The 22,665-nt window shown below is 37.7% G+C and overlaps 1 protein-coding gene across 1 annotated transcript in view; it reads left to right on the forward strand.

Moving 5' to 3' along the window:
- Positions 1-22,665, forward strand: part of LOC124802646 (gem-associated protein 8-like) — a 66,115-nt gene that overhangs the window by 1,580 nt on the left and 41,870 nt on the right. The gene's annotated exons all lie outside the window — the stretch shown is intronic.

The raw sequence follows: 22,665 nt of genomic DNA on the forward strand, positions 1-22,665 counted from the left end.
TCACAAAACATGTTGGTTGGTTCCATAATTGTGTGTCGCTCGATTTCAGCTATAAAAGTCATTAACCATAGTGCTTCTTGTATGGTGAAAGACAATGCCATATATATATCCAGCCTCAAGAGAAATCAAAGCCACTGTTCTATGTTTCTTGCAAGACCAAGATATTAATCCTCCCATCAACACGAAAGAGTTACCTGACATGGAAAGTCTGTTATGCATTTGATTTCCCCAGTCTGCATCATTTTAACATTCCAGAATCTAGTTTCTTGCCTTACAGGACCTTAATTTGTAGTCAACAATTCCTTTTAAATACCTAAATATTTTTCAACTGCAACCCAGTGTCTCATTCTAAGGTCTGTGCAAAATTTACTCACAGTATCAGTGGCAAAGGCAATATCTGTCCTGGAAGTTTGAGCCAAACGTAAAAGACTTCCTACTAACTCTAAATAAGGCACTTCCTTTCAAACAAGGTATTTCCTTTTTGCATATTTCATCTTCTTCTGCTACTAACAACTTCACATCTTGTTCCATAGATGTGAAAACTGTTTGCAATTATTCATGACAAATTTTTGTAGTATTCTCTTTGTATACATCGATTGGTCAATTGATAGTTCTTCTCCGTTGTCACTTTTTACGGTCTTCATACCAAGATTCATCTGAATGATGCATATCAAATTCAGATTGAAGTTGACCAATGACGTCACCAATATGGCGGAAATGACCATTCACAACTACTCCCATACTGCTTCTAGGACGTTATCACGTAAACATGACAACATACACGAAAATAGATCGAAAAACCACCAAACAGATATTCCTCCAAAAATATAATGAAACTAACGGGACAAGCGGGGGAAATTGGGGTTTTTTGGGTGGGGACAAACTAAATATAAACACACACCACTACACCAAATGACAAAAAACACTAAAATAACAAGACACCACAACCTTCCCAAATACCACTACACACATAATCCACTGGACTCTATCACTTCTCTTGACCTATATAGGTCAACAGAAACAACTGATACCACACTATAAATCCCAAAACTTTAACCACCACACTTAATCCTACCACAAAAAAAAAAAAAAACCTAGAAAATTAAAATTGGAATTGAACACTTCCGTTGACCTGTTATCCTTAAGACATCTCCACATATAGCAGTTCCTGGTCCGAGACGCTGGAACTTTTAGTAAGCCTCATTTCTTCATGACACAGTGAACACTTCATGACTTCAGCCAACAGGCTGAATAGCTGAAGAAATTTTATTAGACACAACACACTGTCCCCCATCATCGCCGACAACAGAAAACTGTTGATCTCGTCAGTCATATCCATACCTACCAAAGACATAAACAAAGCAATTTACCAAAATTCACACACGATGAACAGAAAAAAAAGTATAATAACGTCAACATAACAAAACCAAAATCATTAACTCACTGAAAAATATTCTGCTGGAAGCACAGTCACCACCGATACCACACACTTGCAATACTACGACACAAATGAACCTCCATATACCACATAACACACTACCCATAAACACCACGAGAGAGAACCACCAACTGCAACAATACACCACCTAAAACAAGCCACACACGCAAACTAAACCAAAAACATGCCCTAACCCACAACACATAAACACACCACCAGAGAGCACCACCGATCACATCACAATGACACCCATAAACACGCCACTCTCACAAACTAAACTCTGCACCATCGTGACGTCACACGCCACAACAGCCCGTCAAAGGTGACAGGTGGAATCGGACACTTCTGTTGACCCCCAGGATCAGCTGCTGACTGACTCATGTTAATTCTTGTTAGTGTTTTGTGTAAGCACTGATTCCAGCAGTATCCACTCTGTTTAAGACCATAATTGCTCCTTTTCAGAAAGCAAATTTTATGCTTTTCTCGAGGAATTTGCAAACCTTCCTTTTGCGGAATCACATAATTTTTTTTCTCCAGTTCTACATTGAGATATGAAGTCTTTTCATCCATGTGCTGAATTAATAAATTTTCTTTTACAGCAAAGGACAGGAGATATCTTAAAAAAGCATATTTCACTACAGCTGAGAATGTTTCTTTATAGTCCATGCCCTCTATCTGAGAGCAGCCCTTAACTACTAAATGGGCTTTAAAATTTGGCATTGCATCTTTCGGGTTTTTGATACTAAACACCCATCTCACTCATCATTGTTTCTTTTCTGGTGGTGCATCAACCCATTCATTCTTGGAAAGGCTTCTTCAAGTATAAGAGGTTCATCACAGCCATTTTATTTGTGTGTGTAATGAACACTGTGAATTTACATCCTTTGCTGTTGGAATTTTCTGGATCTGATTATCCATTTCATCGTCAATGAACAAATCTAGTTGTTCCTGAACAACTTCTTCAGGTACCTTTGCATGTTCTTGGTCATCATCTTCAAGCTTAATGTTCACACACATTTTCTCACCATTTGTTTTGTTTTCATCAGACTACCTCTGTGCTAGTTATTAACCTTATCGCTATAGAATTTATGAATCTGTAACCTTTGGAATCTACACAGTATCCAATAAAAATATATTTTTCAGATTTAGAGTCCCATTTTCTTCTAAGATGTTTGGGAATTGTGCCATGGCCATACATCCAGAACTTCTTAGATGATCAAGATTAGGTTTCTTTCCAGTCCAAACTTCATAGGGAACCTCGTTTGGTACAGCTTTAGTAGGCGGTCTTTTATTTAGAGTGTCTACAGTTGATACTGCTTCTGCCCGATAACATTTTGGTAATATTGCATCTTTTAACATGCTCCTTACTTCGTGGTCGCTGAGGTTGGCGACCACCATGTGAAATACTGTCCCAAGAATCTATATTGCATTGGTGGAAGTGATCATGGAAGTGTGGACCTTAAGAAGTAACAGCGATGAGTGGGATTACTTGCTACAGAGGAAACGCTGCTGACGTGCTGCCTGATGCTCAAGGAATCCAGCGGACTATGGCTGTTGACCGGGTACACTGAGGGTGGATCCAGGAGTGGGAAGAGCCATGTAGAAGTTAAATCCACCAAAATAAATGAAGAAACAGAGAACAAATTCCAGTGTTTGAAGTAGTTTAGTACTTGAGTAATTGGTTAAGGGTTTTAATGTTCGTTCTTCTTTTTAAAAAAATTGTCAGAAATAAATAATTAATACATAACTTACAACTATCCAAGGGACTGTGATTTGTATGACCTATTTTAGCTTTTTAGATAACACACTGTAATTATGAAGGATAAATAAAAAAATTCTCCCTGTTGCCTCTACACTTTTCCACTGTTTCGAGCAGAACTGTAGCAAATTATGGTTTGTTATCAGATTCCAAATTCACTTTGTTGTTGCCTAAACTGTTTATTGACATATTCAATACCATTGTCTAATCTGATAAATTGTGTCTTCTTACCGGTCTGTCTGGCGTGAAAACTGGCAAGTATTTTGCTCGCTTTGTCCTTTATTCTAAGGAAATAAACATGAGTGTATCTTAAAAATCAATCAAAGTAAGGAAATAACAACTGCCTCCTACAGATTCTTCTTCCATAGGCCCACAAATTTCTGTGTGTAACAGCTGCAAAAGCTCAGTAGATCTATTTTTACTTTTTTAAAATGGTAATCTGGCTTGCTTTCCTTGTATACAAACATCAGAAGATACGTTACCACTGTTACTATCATTTACCCTGTTTCCATGCCTTTTAAAAAGGCCATACTTTTCCTGTTAAGATGTCAAGAGTCTTCAGTGCCATAAAAAACCTTTTGCAGAATATACTGGACAATTATTTCAAAGTTGAAAACATCTCAATTAAAAATACCCTTTTCGTTACTTGCTGTGATTTTTTCGTTACTTGCTGTGGTTATCACACTGCCAGTCTGGTCAATTATTTCTGCAACATTTAAATAAAAAATTACCTTGTTGCCCTTATTCGCTATTTCACTCACTGAAAGCAAATTTGTAGCAACATTCTTCACCTAATGTACATTATCTGCTGTAACAGTTTGTGTGTACTTGTTTTTCCATGCTTTGTGATGCAAAGTGTCCCATTCCTTGGCATTTATAACATCAAACATTTTCCTTCTTTTTGTATTTTGAATATAAAGCTGTTTCCCTGTCCTGGATAAGATATTCTTGTACATTCTGAACATCTTGTTGTATCTTTACTTTCACACTGTCTTCTTTAATTGGTATCCCGGAACTCTCTATGCCCTTTATAATGGGGGGAATACGTATCAGGTTGTCCATCTACTAACAAGGTACCAATCATTTCTTCAGCAATGCCAAATCTGATATTTCTGAGACATTTTGTAGTGTGGATGATTGTTTTTTTTACACATTCATCAACATTTTTACATTCATCTGAACTTGTGGTAATAAGTTCTCTTGTCCAACTGTTGATATGCTTCTACTGCAGACTTCGAAGTTGCCTAATTCTCTGGATCCATGAGCTTCTCAATCTATGGCATCTGGACAGAAGCCATTTGTACAGTTACAATATAATTACCATAAATTATAAACTGCTCACATACAATGTTAAGTTTTCTACCATTTTCTAATCACACTTATTCAGTTCATTCTTCTTTGGCCCATAATCTCTTAGATTGTATATTTACACAGTAAAACATGTTGACTGAGAAACATTATTTAGGAACATATATTCTACTATATTTAATGTGTTCCTAGCATTATACAAAGGCATACTACACCAAGACATATAGCACAGAACATCTAGCAGAGTTACCTGAGAATACATATAACAGGCAAAGAGAGCTGTACACATAAACTCACTGCCAACATAACAAATATTTTGTTCACAAAGGTCCCAACACCTACATACTGTAGGCCTATATATGATGTGTAACTTTGTGTTTGCATAAGTTTAGAAAGAGTTAGAAAAACGCTTTTACAGCTTTTATGAATCTTGAATTCCATTCACTTTTGAATTGTTTTCTTCAGTCAGTTACACATAGTTTACAGAAATCTAGTTTTTTAGAATTTTATTTGTGTGTGTGTGTGGGGGGGGGGGGGGGGGTGCACAGCATCAGTATGTTTTTTTAAGAAAGATAGCATGATCCAAACAGGCTGTAATATTATTTTCTAATTTTATTTACCTACATTTAACCTGATATGTATATTTTTCTGAATGTATTGGAGCAAGTATTATTGATTTCTACTGAGATAAGAGTGAAAACTGTTTTTCTTCCTCAGTGGTGCTATGTCTTTCACAAAAATAGCTTTTATGTTATACATTATTTTTCATTATAGTTTTCATTTATAGGCACTCTTAAGCACAAATAAAGTTCATAAGATTAATTAATAATTGTAAATGCAACCTACAGATTAGTTTCTGAGATATGCTTCTTTATACCCTGAGTCATTCCTCAGTCTTTGATATTTTAACCTAGCTAGGTGATGCACTGGTTAAGACAATAGATTCACAGTTGGGAGGAGTGGCACTCATATCCCTGTTTTATCATCCAGTTTAGGTTTTCTGCGGTTTTGTTGAATTAAGGCAGATGTCAAAATGGTTCCTTTGAAAAGGATATGATGAATAGCCTTTCCCATCCTTGCCTAGGTTTTGGGTGCCTTGCATAGAATGTGATACCCTAATCTTCCTTTTGACGTTCTTCTCCAAAGTCAAGTGTATGGGTTAAAGTCCTGGTGTGGTACACATACTGTTTTATGTAAGGTAGCTTCACAACGGTGTACACATCATTTCAAAGTGAAGTATTCAATCTGGAAACAAATGAATTGCTTTGGATAAGCCATTCCCTTCAGTGTTCCTTCTCTTGGGAGTGCTGCTGTCTCAGTGCATGCAGGAGAGCTACTGACAATTTTTAATGGTAGCAGAGAGCTGCTAATAGTTGGAAGGTGTGAGGCACATTGTGAATTGAGCATGGTTTTAATGTCAATAAATTTAATGCAGGTAGTATTGAATTTGGTACTGTTTGTGAATGTTCATCTCATTATAGGTGCTGGCCAATATTCAGCTCTAACAGCTTTGACTTAGGCCTACACACACAGTTTATGAAATCAGAATTTATTTTTAATTCTTCTGTTATTTTGTCTGTTGAAGTTTGTGCCCTTTTTCGAGTTTACAATTGGTTTATGAAATAATGGCATGTTATAAGAATTCCAAAGTGTCCAATTTGCATTCTGTACAAGTTACCTAGCATTGTGTTGAAGCTACTACATTTCTGCCATTGATAAGCTGAATTTTCGACATAAAAGTTTTCTGGGTTTGGTACCGCGTCATAATGTAATAACTACTGCTGCTATAGAAAAGCCAAACGTTTCGGCCACGATTGCAGTGGCCTTCTTCTGGGTCTAATTACATTATGACGCGGTACCAAACCCAGAAAACTTTTATGTCGACTGACTCTGGCCGCGGAAGCCTACGCAATTATATAAGCTGAATTTTGTTTTTGTATCTGCATGTAGATGAATACTTCGCAAATTTCTATGAAGTGAATGGCAGAGAATACTTCCCAGTACACCAGTTAAAGCTTCTTCCCATTCCATTCAGGCCTGGAGCACAGTGAAAATGATTGGTTAAATACAACTGTGTGTGCTGTAATCAGCCTAATCATGTTCTCATGATCCCTACAGGAGTGATACATAGGGGGTTGTCATATATTACTAAATTCTTTACTGGAAGCTGGTTGATGAAACTTTGTAAATAGGTTTTCTGGGGATAGTTTTCATCTATCTTCAAGCATCTGTCTTTTCAGATCCTTTGGTACTCTGTGAGTCACCCACGGATCAAACAAAGCTGCGACCATTCATGTTGACCTTCTTTGTATATCCCCAATATCCCTTGTTAGTCCTATTTCATACATGTCCCACAGCAGTATTCAGGTATGAGCTACATGAGTGTTTTGTAAGTCTTTTATAGAGTGATTGTATTTCCCTAGTATTCTGCCAAGGAACAAAACTCTGCTGCCTGCTTTACCTATGAATAAGCCTATGTAATCATTTACTTTCACGTCCCTACAAACTGTTACACTTGGGCATTTATGTGAATTAACCAATTCCAATTGTGACTCATTCGTATTGTAGCCCATACTGCGGCACCCACACATAACGGCGTGACTGAATTTGACTTGTGTTCCCTTTGTGGATATAGGAGATGCGGAAGTGTCCTGTCAGGGAACCTATGAGGGATCTCTTTGGGGCTTCAAACATGGACAGGTTTAGACATATAAAAAGGTATAGGTGTTTTAGCACTGAAACCAATTTAATAGACCCAAAGGCTTTTAACATTTGAACTTTGAAATTACGAACAAACGATGTGCTAGCCCTTTTGGTGCAGGGTGGAAAGGGGGATGTGGTAAGATGTTTAATTCCACTGCAATGCAAAACCATTTTAAATTTGTCATTGTTAATGGGATTCATTGATAGTTGTCAGTGTGCATGATGCATCCTCTGTTGCGAAGATCTGCTCCAAGGCTACCACCATGACCACTGTTGTTGCCTGCTGGAAACGGATGATGTACTGGAAGTGGCAGAAGGAATCCACAGTGATTGACCACATGGACCCCAAGAAATGGCCTGCAAAGTTAGGGTGAACTCAGTCCCACAGATTGTTGCCACTGGCGATGGAATGAAAGACTGTGGAGGGGCCGGCTGGTGTGCCTGGTAAGAGGCACTTTGTTGAAACACATGCATCATCATTGTCCATTCAAGGTAGCTGCTCCATCCTGAAAATCCTGCATTGGGTGTGATGTAGAAACTGGAGCAGCTGACGTTGCAGGGATGATGGCTCCACCACCCAGCACTGTTGAGCACCTACTGTAACAAGCACCACACTTTTGCGAGTCTGAAATTGGTGCTGCTGATGAAAAAGACATTGACAGCTAAGTGGTTCCGCATCAGAGAGCTTGGTAAGTCACTCCAACCAGATGGATTGCATGACCCACTGAAGAAAAGATACTGTAGTCATGTCCTGGGAATTTAGAGGGAACTTGTAGAGCGACTCCTCCAGTTGGCTGTCTGACTAAAAACACACTGTCTCCTGATGGTCAAATTCAGTAACAGGACCTTCCAAAAGTTGAGAAAGTGCATTCACATTAGAATGATGAGCAGAACTGTGGTAGTCAGTGTAGTAGTGGAAATTTGTTCAATAGAGAGCCCATCAATGAAGGTGATGTGCTGTACTTTTTGTCAGCTTGACTTTAGGTTCAAAAAGTGATGAGTAGTTTATGGTTGGTGATGAGATTAAATTTGTGCCCAAATTATAAATTTGTACCCAGAATGAGATTTTCATTCTGCAGCGGAGTGTGCACTGATATGAAACTTCCTGGCAGATTAAAACTGTGTGCCGGACCGAGACTTGAACTCGGGACCTTTACCAAAGGTCATATCATCATAGCAGTGCACACTCCGCTGCAGAGTGAAAATCTCATTCTGGAAACATCCCCCAGGCTGTGGCTAAGCCATATCTCCGCAATATCCTTTCTTTCAGGAGTGCTAGTTCTTCAAGGTTCGCAGGAGAGCTTCTGTAAAGTTTGGAAGGTCGGAGACGAGGTACTGGCAGAAGTAAAGCTGTGAGGACGGGGCATGAGTTGTGCTTGGGTAGCTCAGATGGTAGAGCACTTGCCCATGGAAGGCAAAGGTCACGAGTTCGAGTCTCGGTCTGGCACACAGTTTTAAACTGCCAGGAAGTTTCACTACATTTGTAATTTATGGACACCAAAAATGACGGTCAACATTTCTTTTTTACCAGCCAATAACTTTCTTGGGGTGGAATAAGCATATTTAACGTAAATGTAATTGATCTCTTGTATCATTCTTCAGTGTATGGGAGAGAATGGGCCCAATGCAGCCGTGGGGGTATAGCTGTTGTGAAAAGAACGGTAAGTGAGGCTTGTAGGTCACAAGGCAATTTGCTGATTGCAGGGCTACTTTTAACTTCCAAAACACCAGAAGGTATTCTTCTGACAAATGAAAGGGGACTCCATTTTAATGGAGGTTATTTAGTGGATGGACAATGGTTGCTGGTTGGGGAATAAGTGGAGCATAGTAATGAACTTTTCCTAGAAATACTTGAAAGTCCTTTATGGATTGAGGTACAGACATGTTGTGAACAGCCTCTTCATTGAGGATATCGCCTCGATAAGTGACCACAGGTTGAAAGAAAATATGTATCAGAAATTTACACTTAAGACCTTTCAGTGCAAGGGCCACAAAAACCAGATGTGGATTGTGGCAGATGTTCTTCTGTTGTGTGTCCAGTGACCAGAATATTGTCAAAATAATTCATGCAATGTGGAATCCCTGAAATAGCCTTTTCAAGAAACCTACGTAATTTGGCAAGGGCACTATACACACCAAAAAGTAAACTGTTATATTGATACAGTCTGAACAATGTGTTTTAAGCCTAAAGTCTTCCTTGCGTCTTTGTCAAGAGGTAACCAGAAACATGCTTCAACTGGATCAATCTTAGAGAAGTGTATGTCCTGAAAGTCTAGAAAAGAGTTCATCTGTATCAGGCAAGGAATGAAAATCAGCTCTTACTTTCAAGTGTTGATAGTTTGCAAACTGTATCCACACAGCTGCAGGGAGCCAGCAGTCATCTCAGTCACCAGTAACAGTGGAACCTACTGGCTTATGAGATGAGCTGGGGGGTTAAACCTGTTGTTGTTCTAATGTGTCTAGTTCAGTCGCAACCTCATCGTTAATGGGCAATTGAATTGGGAGAGCTTTGCAAAATCTCTGACTTGCTGTTGGCTTTAAGACAATGTGGACCTGAAAGTCTACCACCTTCTTCAGATCTGGTCCAAACAAGGGCACAAAATGTGTGTGACATGTATCAATGGCATACAAAGTACTGATAAACTGATGGAGTGCTCTTCATAATGTAATGAATGTCCAACTCTGGTTCATTCCATGTAAAATCACAGATATTTTGGTGGATCCTAAGGTGATCATTTCACAATTTAGTCATATTTTGTACATTGATACCTACATGTCTTAATAGTAAAACTACCAAATAGCACTGTCCTAACTCTAACCATTTTTGATAAATTAAGGTTTGAAGACTCAAGGTTGTGTACCCAGTTATTAGCCAGGTACCAGTTTTCCTATTTTAAGAGGTATACTACAAACCCACAGACCTAACTTTTTTATGCATCTCATGTGTAGGCCACTAAGCTGACATAATACATAAAAAGTAGGATACACAATTCATATTTTTGTGAAAATGTTGAAAAACACACTTTTTCCATGCTGTGCTCTAAATTTGTGATTTTTAAAAAAGTCATAACTTTACCCAGGGAAATAGTAGAGACCTCATCTGGTGCAATGCAATTCTTCATCCTAGTATTAAGTATAAATAACAATGGAAAGACTCTGCCATTGAAATTAGTAGTTCTTACCTTCACATAAATACTTCTCCCTCATAAAAAAAAGTCAGATTTGGTGAATTACAAAGTCCTGGGGGTGGGAGGAGGGGGGGTTATGTATACAGTTGCATCTCAACTTGATTTTTTGCTGAAATTTTTATACATCTGGTTGCATCTTAGGTGCAAGGTGCAAAGAAGAATATTCGAATTAACTTTATTCATTGGTAAAGAATAAAATGAAAATGCCATACACACGTGCCACCCACATTCAACACTACAGGGAACTGATAAATAAAAGCGATGTGTATTCCTTGAAAAATTGTTCCTAAAATATTTGTGGTTGACTCTTTAGGCCAGAATTGCAAACAGGTGAGAGCTGAAAAACAGTTATCAATTACTTCTTTTCTCAGTGTGTATGTTGTATTTCACTGTCAATTGTCTACTCAATTAAAGGAGGCAGCTTGGATGCAGAAACGAGGTGATGTATCCTTATTCTGTTACTGTAACTTAAATAGATACTGTAGTGAAACATAAGAAAGGGTGCAAGTAGTGAAGAGAGACATTAATAATTTTTTAAGTATATACCAGTATATACAGATACAATATTCTGCAAAGAACAGTTTCATAAACGATGTGGTGCTTGGGAAAGGTTCCTACATATCAGGTTTCATCGTATTTGAAAGCCTGGCTTGCAACTGTTCCTGACAAGCATTTTTATGAGCATCCATAGCAACAGTACTGCCGTCTGGATCTGTTGGAAGTCTGTTCATTAGAAAGGTACTATTAGTGAAACCTGTGTTTCAAGAAACCTTATATGATTTCACCTCCTGCAAAGAAACAAAAAAACATATTAATACTCTGTATTTCATAGCGCATTTTGTACACAACCCTTTCAGATTAACTAAAATAAGTCTTTTCTGATTGTGAATCTTCTTGTTATTTACCATGACAGACACACAATTTTTTCTGCTTTGTATGAAATCTCAAAAAAATATTGTTTTCCTGAAATGTCACAAGGTCTTGTTTCACAATTTCAGGTAGCATCTTTTGACCACTTTTGTGATCTGGAACAGCAGTTACACCACTGATCTCTTTAAAATTTCTTAGTACACTTACTATGTACTCTGTGACCAACAGTAGATGCTGCTCTGACAATGCCACAGTATTGGAGCAAGTGATATAACTTGAATATGTTCACTGTGAGTTGAATTCTACATTTCTGAGTGAGGAACTCCATTACATTGGAAAAATGGTTGCCCTGTCCACATGGGCACTCCACACAATACAGGTGCTAATATTTTCTTTGTTTCTTCACAGATCAAATCATATTAAGGTTTCTTAGAACACTGGTACAGTTCAGTGAGGAGTGTTTCAGGAACCTGATCATACCATGTATTTCTAGTGACTACCACTAACACCTTCCTAATGAAGGAACTTCCAATAGATCCAAATTGGAGCACTGTTGCTATGGATGCTCATGAAAATGCTTTGTGGGAACAGCTGAAAGCCGGGCTGAATGTGGCTTTCAAATACAATGAAATATGGTATGTAGGACATATTTTCCAGGTGTCACATGAATTTAAAGATGTTGAGATTAACTGCGTGTCTACTGTTGAATGAAAGTTCCTATCGTGGCCCAGTAAGAATGCTGTTTGGTTCCCCTTCTCCAACGTTGTATGTAAGATGGTTGTCCCATCATCAACAAGATACAGTGTGTGGTTGAATAAACTTGACAGTAAGTGGCATGAAAAAATCATCTCTCTCACCTTTATGTGAACTCATTTCATTTTTGTATTGAAATGGCAAGGAAAACGGTTATATGCAAGGTGGAAGAGTTTTAAAAATGCAGTTTCCTTCTTTATATTTGAATTTGTTTATGAAAATGTTGTTGGCACATTTGTTATATCTGTATAATTCACTGTAGTGTTGCATGTGAATAGCATGTGAATAAGGTTATTTAGGATATTCTTCTTTGCACCTAAGATTGCTGCCAGATATGTAAAAATTTCAGCAAAAAGTCAAATTGAGATTCAACTGTCTATGTGACCTCCCTCCCTGCCCCCCCCCCCCCCCCACACACACACAGGATTTTGTGAGGGAGTTGTCTATATGTGAAGAACTACTAATTTCAATGGCAGATCCTTTTCATTGTTATTTATAATTAATACTAGAACTGAAGAGTTGCAGTGCTTCAGATGAGGTCACTACTTTTTCCTTGCGTAAACTTACGATTTAAAAAAAATAACAAATTTAAAGCATAGCATGTTAAAAGTATGTTTTCTCAACATTTTTAGTAAAGAATCTGAATGATGTATCCTATTTTTTATACATTATATCAACATACGAGATGCTTAAAAAACATAGGTCTGTAGGTTATCTCAGTAATATGCAGTAGGTCTCTGAAAACAGTGAAATTGGTGTCTGAAAAATGAACAGCTATACACTCTTGGGTCTTCAGTCCTGAATTTATCAAAAGTGATCAGAGTTAGGACAGCACTATTTCGTAGTTTTACTACTAAAACATGTAGATATCCATGTACCAGATATGGCTAAATTCTGAAAAGGTAATCTTATCAAACACTGTGAGATAACATGTAATGATTCAAAGGTGGAATAGTAGTCAATGCCAGAAACATCTTTAACTTACAGATCCACCACAAAAAAGACAATATTCATGATAATATAATATTCAAGATAATATTCATGATAATAAATGACTGTCAGTTGCACATGACCTAAGAGTAGCACCTCATGGTAGCCATATGTTCTCAACTTAGACTGCACTTTGCTGAGTGAGAGAGCACCCACACTAAAGTGCTTAGGCTAGTTAACAACTGAGACCAATGAACTGGTATTGAAAAGGATACTGGACATTGCTAGAACATAAACACTACCTGAAATGTTATTGATTTTAATTGACAGGGGCTGATGCGTGGTGCCCTCTGTACTACACCATACTTCTGCATTATAATGTCTATGTAAATGTATGTCTTGTAAGAGTCACCCCATTGTGTGGACATTTCCATCTGAGATACAAGAAAATTAGTCTGAACAACTTGGAAACAAAGTAAATCACGACAAATGATGTCTTGTAGTTACCTGGTTTTGCAGAGAATGAGGCTGGTAGCCACTGCTGAACGGAACTCGTTTACCTTTTGAGGGCCTGTTATGGAAACCCACTGCACTGTATCACTATGGCTCTGGGCCATATGCAAAATGTCAAATTCTGTTGAAAAGGTTTTTTTGGGCCACTCGTGCTGTTTCAAATGCACACACAGTTAGCTGCAATTTCCATGTAAATGCTACGAGACAAAGCCGCCATTTGGATGCACTTTAATAACTTTCAGGTGTCTTGGCCACACTTTTTATTATTTCTAAAATTGCCTTAAGCTTTTCAACATTCCTTCAGTTTCAAAGGCTATAAAATACAACACAAAACTGGTTTCAGAAAATATGAAAATATGTTACATTTCACCATTGATCAGAGACACAGTACACTGAAGAACCAAAGAAACGAGTACACCTGCCTAATATTGTGTAGGGCCCTTCCAAGCGCACAGAAGTGCCGCAGCATGATATGGCATGGACTCAACTAATGTCTGAAGTAGTGCTGGAGGGAATTGACACCATGAATCCTGCAGAGATGTCCATAAATCCATAAGAGTACAATGGGGTGGAGATCTCTTCTGAGCGCAGTGGTTAGCACACTGGACTCGCATTCGGGAGGACGACGGTTCAATCCCGTCTCCAGCCATCCTGATTTAGGTTTTCCGTGATTTCCCTAAATCGTTTCAGGCAAATGCCGGGATTGTTCCTTTGAAAGGGCATGGCCGATTTCCTTCCCCATCCTTCCCTAACCCGAGCTTGCGCTCCGTCTCTAATGACCTCGTTGTCGACGGACGTTAAACAACACTAACCTAACCTACCCATCTCTTCTGAACAGCATGTTGCAAGGCATCCCAGATATGCTCAATAATGTTCATGTCTGGGGAGTTTGGTGGTCAGCAGAAGTATTTAAACCCGGAAGAGTGTTCCTGGAGCCACTCTGTAGCAGTTCTGGATGTGTGGGGTGTCACATTGTCCTGCTGGAATTGATCAAGTCCGTCAGAATGCACAACAAACATAGATGGATGCAGGTGATCAGACAGGATGCTTACATATGTGTCATCTGTCAGTGTTGTATCTAGATGTGTCACAGGTAGGCTCTTTTTCTGGCTGCAGTGATGTCGGAGATTTGATGTTTTACTAAATTCCTGATATTCACGGTACACTTGTGAATTGGTCGTAGGGAAAAATCCCCACTTCATCACTACCTCGACAATGCTGTGCCCCACTGCTTGTACACTGAATATAGCACCATGTTCAAACTCACTTAAATCGTGATAACGTGCCATTGTAGCAGCGGTAACCGATCTAACAACTGCGCCAGACAAGTGTTGTCTGATATAGGTGTTGCCAACCATAGCTCCGTAGTCTGCCTGTTTACATACCTCTGTATTTGAATATGCCAGTTTCTTCAGCGCTTCAGTGTATAATGAGTAGAAGATGGTTTTCTAGCTTACCAATGTTATGGCAGTCATATAAAATTGTTCAAAAACAATCAGTTATTGACAAAATTATTTAATTCTTTAATTTTTTATTTTTATTGTTTAATTTTTTATCTATCCAGTTCAATAATTTTGTAAATATAAAATTGTTCAGTAGATACATTGTATCTCATCAACATTCTCAATCACAAGACAAGTGCAAACCACTACCGAGAAACAAATAATGAACCAAGTGGACTAAAATGCTAGGCAGCACTGGATGCGTGGTACATACTACATTTGTTTGTTCACAACTACAGTTTCGTTATCACAACATACAAAACAAATTCATTAGTAAACAGTTTGTGGAAATCACTTCACAGTGTTTTACAAGAGGAGTTTTTTTTTCTTTTTTACAAAACAATGCATCACAAATCTTTTGAATGGTCAGAAATAATACATTGGAAGAGTTCGCTGAGTGGTGCTAGGGTACATGAGGAAATGATTTGTTACAAAACAATTTTTGACAGTTTACATTGTATAAATTAATAGCATCAGTAGAAGTTCATAGATACAATGTTATAATAATTTACAACATGTAGAAACACCAGTTGAGACATTTAGCGCTCGCTTATACAGAGTGAGTGGTAACCATGCATTGCCAGTTCTGCCAATAAGAGCAAATGCATAAGCACCATAAAAGAAATTCAGACAATTTGAGAAGGCACGGTCTTGGAATGCCATAGGTCAGTTCCATAAATATTATATGGCAACCTTCCCGGACTGCCATATCTAATTAAAACTCCTTAACCTCAAAATGTCAGTTTAACTAAAGCATCATCCAAAATACAGTCCTGTAAAAACCAATGCAATATTATTGCTATTGGTACATTGGTGATTGTGCTACCTGACGTAACTTATTTCCTTTCACTTGTATTACATATCATAATTTTTACAGGAATCAAAGATAACTCTTATAAAAATAAGTGTAACAATCCATAAGCTGTAGTTGTCTGTATGACAACTGATAAATTAATGAAAATTAAGATTATAGAGATTAGAACTGGCACACTTAAAGTAACGTACATAAAATTTATGCGGGTCTGTGACCATAAAATTGTTCTCTGTAAATAACAAGCATTGTAAAATGTCATGTAGCAATGAAAAAGGGGGGGAGGGGGTTTAAGGGGTAAACAAGATTAATCTTGATCTATTGAAGAATCCTTTAAAACTGTTTGTAATCCTGTGAATATGAATGTTTTATAATATAACAGCTTTAAATAAAATAATACGAAGGTGTTGTGGAACAGCTATAGTAGCACTGCTGTAGGGAGTTTTCAGTTTGTGCCATGCAGCGTCAAGTACTGAGTAGCAAACAACTTATAAATATGTAATATCAGCCACTGACCAATATGAGTGAATGACACTATGTGTAGTGAATAAGTAAAAGCAAAATAACAGCTTTAAATAAAATAATACGAAGGTGTTGTGGAACAGCTATAGTAGCACTGCTGTAGGGAGTTTTCAGTTTGTGCCATGCAGCGTCAAGTACTGAGTAGCAAACAACTTATAAATATGTAATATCAGCCACTGACCAATATGAGTGAATGACACTATGTGTAGTGAATAAGTAAAAGCAAAAGGCAGGGGGCAAGCCACAAAAAGGTGCAAGGTATGGGGGGGGGGAGAGAATACAGAATGGTGTAGCATTTATCACATAAAGAATACTGTGTACTTGCTATCTGTTCTAAAATATTCAGTTCTTTTTCAATGTTATTCTTGTTTTAGGGCAGCTTTATTAACCTATGCAGCACAGCCTGGAAATAGGTCCATTTGTGCACTTTTGGGTGGCATGAGTCTGCTTATATAATGGCTTCTGTAAATGTTGGCTTGCTAAAAATTGCCAAATGTCAGTTTGCTAGTGGACCTATTTATAATTAAATCAAGAAAATTTATAGCTTGTCAAACTTTGTGTTCAACTGTAAATTTTATGTTTGGTTGTGAACTGTTAAATTTCACAGCCACTTCTTTGATCGTTTCGTCATTGTCTTTTACTACTGTGGAAGTGTCATACATGCATTTGCTGTTAGTGAGAATGTTACTCCTGATTTTTGGGTACTTGGCAACAAAACTGTTTTCCAAATGATCCATGAAAATCTCGGCTACTGTGCCTGATAAAATGTTCCCTGTAGCTAGGCGTACTATGTGATGATTGTATTTACCTTTAAAGAAGAAATAATTGGAACATAAAGGTAACTCTAACATATATCATTTTCGATTTTTTTAATATTTTAATAAATTACACTCGATAATGTCAATGCTTTCAAAAACTGGTATGCTAGTACAAAGGTTAACATCATCTAAGGAGGCCAGGCAAGCATTTTGTGGTAGCATTGAATGTTTTGTTTTTTATACAAAATGCTATGAGCTCCTCAGAGAAGAGCACTTTTCAAAAGTGTATCAGGCAAATGCCAGGATGGTTGTTTAGAAAGAGCAAGGCAGACTTGGTTCCCCATCCTTCCTTAATCTGATGGGACTGATGACCTTGCAGTTTGGTCCGCTCCCATGAATCAACCAACTAACCATTCAAAACTTATGCTTCTCTAAGTCTTTTGTTGAGATCCCTGTTTCACTTATACTTGGCTGCAGCACCACTGTTCAGAGTTGTACACTCCGAATGAGAGTATTTGTTCAGCTTCACCTACGATTTAAGTATACACTTGCTTGGATTCATTATTGTCGCTCTGTTGCTATCTTTCTCTGTTGCACATAGAAAACGACTTGTCTGTAATTGGGTTTTCAATGTTGCAGTAAATTTTTGGATCGTGTTTAATTTAATCCTGGTACTAGCACTACCCATGAAAAATTACATAGTTTTGTTAATATAATCACAATTGTTAAGGAACAGAATCGAATTGCCCTTATCAGCCTTTGTCAGTATGACTTTGTTATTGTACAGTTTTTTGTTCAATTGCCGTACAGTTTTTGATAGCAGTTAAGTTTTTGCATGTCTTATTTAGCTTTTCTTATTGCCCTGTTCAGACTTATGGCAATGCCTGCTTGTTGAATTCCACTTGATTTTGCTACATCGCAAACTGTTTCCACTTCTGCAATAGTGCTTTTGAGTAATTTACTGTCAGTTGTAGGAGGGGTTTTATACTTCAGTCCTTTATGCAAAAACTTTAGTTCCTCACTGTTTAAATCAGTATTACTCAAGTTAGGTGGCCTACTCGTAAAAACATGATCGATTGAATTGTTACTCTCATACCTACAGTACCTAGTTAACTCGGAAATTTTCTTTTCATGCCTCTATAAAATAGGAAGATACTCATGCAACACTTGAGTCATCACTAAGAAAAGAAATTCAGGGCTCAACCCGTGTAAAAGAAAAAATAAATTGACAAGACACATTCTGAGGAGTCAAGAAATTATCAGTTTTGTAACAGAGGGAACTGTGGTAAACATTGTAGATGGAGATGAAGGATCAACTATAGACAGCAGATAGAAATGGATATAGGTTGCAGTAGTTACGCGGAGACCAAGAGGCGTTACGCGGAGACCAAGAGGCTTGCACAGAATGTACCTGTGTGGAGAACTCACTTCTTGGTGATTTATAGGACTGAATTTCTTGAAGCACATAATGTAATATTTTATAGGGATCTTGCTTATAGTATTTCTTGATATATATTTAGCATAAAGAATTTGGTTTCTTCTTAGCCTGTTCTGTGACCTCCGAGTGCATAGACGCTAATTTAAAATGTGCTGATACATGATGTTATTCTTTCTGCCCATATTTTTTTACAGAAATTCTGATTGAAATAATTGAAATATGAAAAATTAATAGTAAACAAATGCATTAAATGTATAGAGGTAGGCATTCTAGTGTTCAGTTAATGCATTGTGAGGTGAACAGATATGTGAACAAGAGTGATGTTATGGCCAATTTTTTTTCAAATCTACAGTTAGCTCTGTGGAAGGATGTCACCCAAAAGCTCAACACTTTTAGTCTTGTTTATGAGGTTGTTGACTGCTCAGTAGCTTAACTAGTGGTGGATGGTGGTTACCTTTACTCCTTCCATTACTTGTATTCCAGTCACAAGGTGGAGGCCTCAGACATGCCCAACTGAGTTGCCTCATATTTAAGAGGTCTCATGTGTACACTCTACAATGAAAGACATAAAGTTATTTCGGCTCAGTCACCCTACCGATTTTGAGAAAACCACCCCTAAAATCTATGACATGCAATCAATTAAAAATTGTTAGGATCGGTAGATAATTGAAAATTGAGCAGTTTTCATCGTCATATATTGGGGTCTGTAAATGTATGTTTTCCTAGAAAGCAAGGAAAGAAACTTTTAGGGCTTCTGGTTATGTACACATACTGGTAAGTAAATCAATAACAAATAACAACGAGGTGGGCAAATTAATTTCTCATATGCCTTGGATTATTATAGAATTAAAAATTTAATCCTGGTCACTTTACAATGGTTGTTTCACTCACTGTGTTACAATTCCTTCAGACAACTAGAAGTGTGGTACATGTCATTCATTATACATTCAAAGCAAATATGCTTATTGAGCCAAGAACAGTTTTTTTTACAGTGATGCCGATCATTGTGCAACTGCATTGTTACTTCCAAAGATTTGGTAGAAAATGGATGTGGTTTACATAAAATATTTCTTTTTTGAGAGTTAATATCAATGCTTAAGATGCATACTGTAATACTGCTTGGAAAGTTGATGCTGATAGCTGATAATGAATTATGATGTGAATCATTATTGCATCCGGGCAGTTATACAGTTGCTTCTGGGTTTCCATTAGCACGTTGCAGTTTTGTAGCTTTGAAGTAAATTTTTTAACCTGGTGATAAAAATAAATATCACATGACTGGCAAGCAGGTGTACAGTTTGCTGGTATTACTTGTACTGTGCAAGTTGGTTGACCTTCATCATATCTAAACATGTTATCATACAGGATGGTATTAGTTTGTCCACTCCAGGAATACAATATCAGACAAAACTTGTTATCAGCAGTGCATTATTTTAAAATGTTCTCAAGATATGTTTTGTAAATGTAATTTATCAGTTTCAAACAATGGAAAATCCAGGATAGAATAATGTCAATGTCATGTAGTGGAGATGTTGAGACACAGACAGGCACAACAAAAAGACTACTAAACACATGGGCTTTTGGCCAGAAGCATGAACATATTCACGAGCTGTTTTTGTGTGAATATGTGTGTGTATGTTGTCTATTTCAGAAGATGGCCCTCTGGCCAAGAGCTTACATGTTTAGTTGTCTTTTTGTTGTGCTTGTGTGTGACTCATCTTCACTATATGATGAGTAGCAATTGGTCCTTTTTGTAATACTGAATTCATCGATTTTCTGGATTTGGAACAAGTGATGTAAACATGGTTGACGTGTTTTGTAACTGAGGAAAAAATTAATTATTAGTTTCTTACAAGCAGAGGAAAACTTTAGGCAACAATTTTACAGATACTGTGATGGAATTTTGACACCATATACAAATAAGTTATTTTATTTTTACGTATACTGCGAACTGTTACAAGGGTTCGTTTCTCTCCCTTATGTGATAATGTGCATCAAATGCTCATCTTTGCGGTAGTGGTACTCAGAATTGTTTTCATTCAGCGTAGTTTAAAATTTTAATTTTATGCTAATACAAGTAGTTGGAGATTTGTTTTTACCTACTTTTATTATTCCTTATTGATTTACTTATCTTAACAACCATCTATTCCCACCTATGCACACACAGAAAACAACTGCAGGATTCTAGTGGGAATTGAAAACAGGTCGCCTGTGTTGTATCCATGAAAGAATGTACAACAAAAAGCAGAAGGCGTGAGTAATCAACAAAGCTTATTCCTCTACAATGAAGACAGAAAACAGAATTATGCAGAAATCCAACGCCTGAGCTAGCACTGCCACTGGGACGGCGAATGACAATTAGCGAAGTCTGTGGATGACACTGGTGATCAGTGTGCTGAGTAAAAGAAATCCCAGAACAGTCCAGTTCCAAGCAGGGTCGAAGTCCAGTTGAGGGTGATCCAAGCTGCAGCAGCGTGTTAATGGCAATAGCATAATCCAGGAAGAGATTGCCTGAGTGTGATACAGCATGTGCTTATGAAACCCCAGTGGCATAGGAATGTGCCTGCTGTCGGTGAGTCTGCAGTGGTATGGCACGGCATGATTGCTGCGGCATCGGTGTGCAGCTATTTTGTGAGGGCATGCTGGCCAGGTGTTGCTGTGATATCATGGAGGTAGCTATGTAGAGAGGCTGCACCTGTGCTGTCTGGCTGGGTGACAGTGCACATGAGCTAAAAATTGTTGCCTGTGGGCTGTGGCAATATGGCAGCAAGGGGCCAAGCTGTAGGCATTGCTGATACCACAGCCTGTATACCTGCCAGATACCTTGGTCGCACCACCAGTGGTGCTCTCATTGAACAGGGTTTACCTTATGTTTATATAAGTGGCAGTCAAAAAAGTTTTTTCTTTGATTTCTAGGATAATATATGTTTGCGAACCCCTTGTACGATGATGAAAAATTTTCAGTTTTCAGTTAATTATATAGTGATCCTGTCAATTTGGGGTCAGTCAGATGTCATGAACTCTAGGCGTGATTTTCTCAAAACCTATCCAGTTGGTGACTAAAATATCTTAGCCTGTTGTTTCAGTTTGTACACAAGTGACCTGCCAAATGTAAGTCGAATCAGTTGGCCCTGTGTGAGGCCTTCCCCTTGTCAGTACTTTGCAGCATTGTGTAATGTATTAAATGTGATTGGATTATGATATCATAATAACAGATACACACTGCATCAGTGGTTTTGAAGACAGTAGTAAACAGTCTTGAAATGAAGATTTGTGAAAAATAGTTAAAACTATAACTATAGAGTAACTGAAAGGAAACATGTTGCAAACATTAAAGGAGACACAGTTTGAGCTGGGTAAACTTATTCTGCTACTTGATTAGTGCAAAAGGTGCTAACAAAGACTTGCGATGCAGCTCCATTATTTAATATTTTCAGATGATCTTTTGGTCCACTGAATGCATCACAATCATTCTCTGAAATTACTTGTCAGATTATTTTTTATATTTGTAAACACTCCAACATAGATCACTGTGTTTCATTTTTGAATGGATGGTTGCTTATGCATGTGAGTTAAGGTAGATGTGATTTGTGTACTTGGTAGTGATATCTTCTTCATTTAAGCTCCACATTCTTTTATAGTGAACAAAAAACCAGCACTATTACTTCGTGCATTAAATACTGATGAAAGTGATATGTACTAGTAATACTGTGATGTTCACAACTAATAACAATGAGAGCGGACCATACTGCGTCAACAACTTTGCTTGAAGATATGAAAAGGAGACTTCAGTTAACTTATTTTACCACATAATGGGAAGGTTTATGTGTAATTTTGGGTGTGGTGAGTAGCAAAATGGAAGTAGCAGACTAGGGAATTGTTTGATAGACAGCATCAATAATTACTGTCATGGCAGTTGATGAACAGAAAGAAACGATGTGGAATATGTTAGGCTGAATTTGCATGAACCATTTTTTTGTGTGTATGAAAGTTCTGCTTGACTCTAAGTAGATGAATGGGACATGAGAAATAGCTTATACTGTACAGCACAATCAGTTGCTTTAATAACTGAAGTGAAGTGGCATGCAGTGTGGCATCCCTACACAGGTTCTGTCACCAGCTTAGGTAAAGCTGTGGCCTGTGTAGCACAATCAGGATGGTGTCAATAGCTT

Source organism: Schistocerca piceifrons, chromosome 6 (genome assembly GCF_021461385.2).
Source record: "Schistocerca piceifrons isolate TAMUIC-IGC-003096 chromosome 6, iqSchPice1.1, whole genome shotgun sequence".
NCBI lineage: Eukaryota > Metazoa > Arthropoda > Insecta > Orthoptera > Acrididae > Schistocerca > Schistocerca piceifrons.